The sequence below is a fragment of the Schistocerca cancellata genome, chromosome 1, assembly GCF_023864275.1.
Source record: "Schistocerca cancellata isolate TAMUIC-IGC-003103 chromosome 1, iqSchCanc2.1, whole genome shotgun sequence".
In the NCBI taxonomy this organism is placed as follows: Eukaryota; Metazoa; Arthropoda; class Insecta; order Orthoptera; family Acrididae; genus Schistocerca; species Schistocerca cancellata.
In genome coordinates, this window is record NC_064626.1 from 541,408,963 (window position 1) to 541,414,962 (window position 6,000).

The window sequence follows — 6,000 nt, forward strand, 5'->3', positions numbered from 1 at the left end:
TTTGCAGAATCAACGTTTAAACGATGCAGAGTTCGAGAATATGTTCTTAAGCAAATACTGGTTTAAGAACGAATACGACGATATATGTATTAAATTCTATATCAATCGCCTCTACAGTCGAAGATTGGATGGGGCATATAGCGAGTTCCTAGAAAAAGAACTGTAACGAAACCAGTACCTTGATGCCTCATACAATGAAAGAAATGTAGTGTATTGTGTAATACAATTTCTGCCCACGAAATAGGTAGCCACCTAGTAGAAACGATAACCGAATCCAGAAAACAAGGCAGATTAATATTCGCAAAGTTATAACGAGAAAGAGGGGAAAAAATCTTCGGTGAAGTGGGACCACAGCCACAAATGCACCATGACCTATAAAAAAGGCCACAAATGCGCAATGACCCATGAAAAAGGCGTGAAAATGGGAATCAGAGGACAAAGACACAGTGCTTATGACTTCTGATACCATGAACATCAAGGAGCAGAGGGAAGGGAAGAAGAAGGACGCGGCCCGCGAAAAAACCCATACGATGGATGGCGGCTGAGAAATTGTGGGGAACCGGTCGCCAATGAAAATGAACAGTAGCTTCACGTGAAACAAATGTTGCAGAATCAATAGAGGTAAATGACGGCAGGTAATATATCTATGTTATAAAGACAGAGAAATTAAGGGGCTAAGAGATAGAACTGATAAAGTAAAATATTATACTGAATGATACATCAATAATAGTGCCTACTGTGGAGGTAAAAATATATGGTCGGAAAACAACGTCATTAATTGATTTTGGAAGTCAGTTACGTTTAAAAGCAAGTAACGTACACAAAATTCTGCTAAAAGCCAGAAATGTAAAACCGAATGTACTGGTTAACAGTTTAAGATAAAAGACGCTGTGGAGGAATCTTTCAAGAACAATTAACATTTGGACGTCGACGTAGGAGAGGAGGTATATCACATGAACTGATTGGTCGATGGAGCACCATACAGAAATAAGGTATAGAGGAAATTAAGTGAAGTTCTACGGAAAAGAGTAAGAGAAAACAGTGCCGTTTTTTGTCGGAACGGCAGTAGACAGATACGAAGTTTTTCCCGGAGATATCATGTAGCAGCGTCTCAAGACGAAGTAGAAGAAGTAATTTAGAAGGACACTAACTGAGGCAGGGTAACCCGACCAGTGATGAAGAAGAAGGTGAACGCACTTGGGAAGAACTTAATGGAAAAATTTGTAGAATTTTGACTATAAGATGTGAAGAACCAGAACAGTTGACCGAATTAACCGGAAAACACAGAGAAAGATTTGCAAAGTAATCAGCAGTAATCAAGTGACCAACTTAAGGGATGAAGATAAAACCCCATAACCATATTGTAGTCTGCATTATGATACACCTCATGAAAGGAAATAAGTAGTACAGAAACAATTACACTGCGCACTAGTTGTTACTAAAAGGGCTCGTAGTCAATATAGCAGCCTCCTGATCGTCATGGCAAAGAAGAATGGTGACGTGAGGCTCCTTCTGAACACTCGTGAAGCTAACAAAGTATTTCAACCAGAAAGAGATCGCCTAGCAAATATTTACGAAATCATATAAAAGCTCAGGCGAGCGAAAATCTTTGCAAGTATAAGTTTAACGTCAGGATGCAATCCAGTCTTAATAGTCCCAAACTGAAAAACATACAGCGCCTTTTTATATGATGGACGATTTTGTCTGTATATACAGTGGCCTTTTGTCTGAAATATGTGTTTGTTGCCTTTCATTAGGAAGCTTGACCGAGCGTTTGGGGAGGAAATTACGAAAGCAGATTACGCTATATTTGGACGGTATTTTGATAGATAGCAAGATCTAGGAAGAGCACATGAAGATGCTGAAAGAGATATTTGAAAGATGTGCACTTATGGGTGAGAGGCATAGTTTTGGTGGAAAGAGACAGGAATCAAGAAAGAATCGCTCATCACACAGACATGCTGAGGTATATGTGTTACTGTCTGGTACCAAAATACCGGGTACAGTTGAGAAGCTTCCTTGGTATCTGTGGTTTCTAGCATCGCTTCGACTGTTGACAACTCTGGAATAGTGAGGCACTACACAGACTATTAAAGAAAATCAAAGTGTTGTCTTGGATGGCGAAATGTATGGAAATTTTTGAAAAAAAAATTGTATAGAGCAGCAACATTATCACACCGTGACATGACAAAAACCTTTACATACGATGTGAGGCGTTGGATTACGGACTGTGGCTCCTATTGTATCATAAGCAAGAGGAGACTGGAGAGAATTGATAAAGACAAAGGGTTCTGGAAGTTGTATGTAAACTACGCAGAGGAAAAAGTTTCTGAAATGAAAAGAGGATGATGACTATAGTTTTTGGGAAGTTAAGGTAGTGCCTTATCAGATTAAAATTAATGGAAGTGATGGATCACAAAGCTATGTCGTTTACGCTGCGCCGCTGTGGATTAACGAGATAGACATTTGCTCTTCAAGAATTTGATTGTGGCCTACAGTATGTGTCGGGCACACAACAGCTGGTGCTTGATGCAATTTCACGCTTACCATTAGGTCTAGAAAATCAACCCAGACCTCCAGACGTACAGAGTTATAAAATTTGTGTGCTAAAAGGGCTCATGCACAAAGGAGCAGTACGGAAGGTGTTAAACAACACTAGGAGTGCAGAACGAAGTCGAGAAATTGGTAATAATCAAACCTTAATGTAATAGTTTTATTGAACTAAAGATCAGGACTTATTATTTTGTACAAGATAGGATGTTATACCACAGGAAAGTGAAAATAGAGCGGAATGGCGAGTACATCCCTTAATAAAACCAAGTCTTCTGGTCCAAACTGAATAACAGTTAGGTTCCATTCGGAGTATTCTGATGCATTAGCTTCATATTTAACAATCATATACAACCCTTCTCTCGACGAAAGATTCGTACCCAAAGACTGGAAAGTTGCCCAGGCCACACCAATATTCAAGAAAGGTAGTAGGAATAATCTACTAAATTAGATTCCCATATCGTTAACGTCGATATGCAGCAGGACTTTGGAAGACATATTGTGTTCGAACATCATGAATTACCTCGAAGAAAACGGTCTATTGACACACAGTCAACAAGAGTTTAGAAAACATCGTTCCTGTGAAACACAACTAGCTCTTTATTCACATGAAGTGTTGAGTGCTATTCACAAGCGATTTCAGATCGATTCCGTATTTCTGGATTTCCGGAAGGCTTTTGACACTGTACCACACAAGCGGCTCGTAGTGAAATTGCGTGCTTACGGAATATCGTCTCAGTCATGTGACTGGATTTGTGATTTGCTGTCAGAGAGGTCACAGTTCGTAGTAATTGACGGAAAGTCATCGAGTAAAACAGAAGTGATTTCTGGCGTTCCCCAAGGTAGTGCTATAGACCATTTGCTGTTTCTTATCTATATAAACGATTTGGGAGACAATCTGAGCAGCCGTCTTCGGTTGTTTGCAGATAACGCTGTTGTTTATCGACTAATAAAGTGATCATAAGATCAAAACAAATTGCAAAACGAATTAGAAAAGGTATATTAGTAAACTGGCTGAAAGTGTCATCAATAACACGCTGGGCTTGTATAACATCTTAAAATAACTCTTGGTAAAAATTTCTATAAATTTGCTTCCGGGGGCGTTTCTTAGTGAGTATAACCATGTGTAACGAGACAGCAAATCGATCGTTACTAGACTATATTCCACACACCCTATAGATTCCGGCAAAAGGCCAGAAGATCCACGGAGACTGTGTACCTAGGCAATATTGTGCGCAAGAAATTCTTGTGTTGCACTACTATTGTTTTCATATTCTGGCACAATTAACAACTTCTGACGATAACGGAGAACCAACAATTTCGCCATACCTTCCCCACAACTTCTTAGCTGTTAAATGCCTGTAGCTGAGATGAATATACCATACTACAGTTTCTATGCCTTCACAGTTCTCTATTATTCAAAACTCGTATAGAGCGTAGAAAGGATGAACTTATTTTATAGTGGTGATCATTCCTCCCTATGTAGGTCGGTGTCAAGAAAATATTTTCACATTAGGAGGAGAGAGTTGGCGATTGGAATTTCGTGAGAAGATTTGTCGCAATGTAAAACGCCTTTCTTTCAATGATGTCAAACCCAAATCCTGTATTATTTCTGTGACACTCTCTCCCATATTTCGGGATAATACAAAACGTGTTGCCTTTCTTTGAACCCTTTCGTTGTACTCCGTCAGTCCTATTTGGTAAGGATCCCACACCGCGCAGCAGTATTCTAAAAGAGGGTGGACAAGCGTAGTGTAGGCGGTCTCCTTAGTAGTTCTGTTACATTTTCTAAGTGTCCTGCCAATAAAAAGCAATCTTTGGTTTGCCGTTAGTGTAGAAGGTCATTTACCTAGTGTTGATACAAACACATGTTCAATCCAGAAACTATGGACGTGAGATAAGAACGTTCAATCATATACCTAAATAACTGTACAAAATCATATAACTGAAGCATATTAATACATGGGAGCTTTACATGGGAGCTTCAAGTGTGTCATTGCCGTAGGTGGTATGGCTGCGAACGTTGAGAATATGTAGTGGTATCAAACCAAAGATCTGATACCAACGAGGAGTATAAAGAAGGCAATGATATCTAGAATGCCAGACTTAAGCCCGAGTGTACCAGCCGCATTAAAAAAAAACCCAAGATAAACTAGGTCCCTTGATCACTGTTAAAAGTAAACAGCATTCAAAACGTCTGTTAATCGACAGTCAGAAAACGGTCATCAATCAACTGTGCATATGGTTGTGGCTAACTCCGTGGATTCCAATGGAACGTGCTCTGGAAATGCAAAGAAATTAGAGGAGATATAAATTTGCTGACGGCCGATAACATACGTAAGTTGTTTTAGACAATCACTTGTGAGTAATGCCGTCGTCACACGCCCTCACCTTCGCCAGCAAGTACGTTTACACCTGGCTTCTAGTCCGTTCGTTCATGTTTGGCGAAATGGAAAACAGAAGAACAATACAAAATTTTTCGAAGTATGAGGTGAATATTGCATGTAATTCTCAAATTGGCTGATGAGAATGCATCACTCCTTGAAAGTAAAGCAACTTATGCCTAAAGTATAAAAGAAGAAATGTGAGGAGTCTCATTTCGTTCATTATTTTTTATATTTTTGTCTCTTCGGTTCAAAAACCTACATCCTTTAAATATGAAATTCATCAAATATAACATAATTAATACAAGTAATTATGATTTTTATGAAAAATGTGCTTCTTATTTCTTCCAGCTATGAGTTGCACACAAAATATCCAGTTTTAATTGCAAACAAAAATTCTTAGTTACTGATCTATATCAGATTATTACAAATGTTGTATAATTAAAAAACAACAAATTATTTTTTTATATCTTTCCGTATCTTACTCTTCACAAAAATGCATAGAACAAACATTTTAACTTAAAAATTTGAATCCGCGGCGAATCGAACCCAAGACCCCAAGGCAGCGAGCAAGCATGGTATCACAGCCATACACTGCTTGTCGAAAAACATTCGGTCCTTATGTTAGCATATTAAAACTGCTTGGAACACTTACAAGTCAATTTTCTAGAGAATTTTTAAGATTTGCCTTCGAATTGCTTTTTGAGAGGTATATTTGAGTTTTGAATGTCACATATTATAAATATCAAAAAATTGCAATACTCCGATTGTCGTGTGGACCCCATGTTGGACAAAATGAGGCATTGCTGTCTCATAGGAAGGCAGAATCTGAATCTTCTTGTAGTAAGTTTGACTCATAAATTAATAAGGTTTCTGGGTTCATTTTAAAAACAGGGTAAGGTATATGAACCCTTGAGTCTGTCTCACAATCAGTATATCGAAAAGCGAATCCATTTTAATGCCATCCGCTTACAAGCACCAGTTCGTTTCCAGAAATTGGACGGGAGTCACGGTCGTACTGAAATGCTGTCAAACCTCTCGTCTAACTTCCATCGAGGTCGGTGTA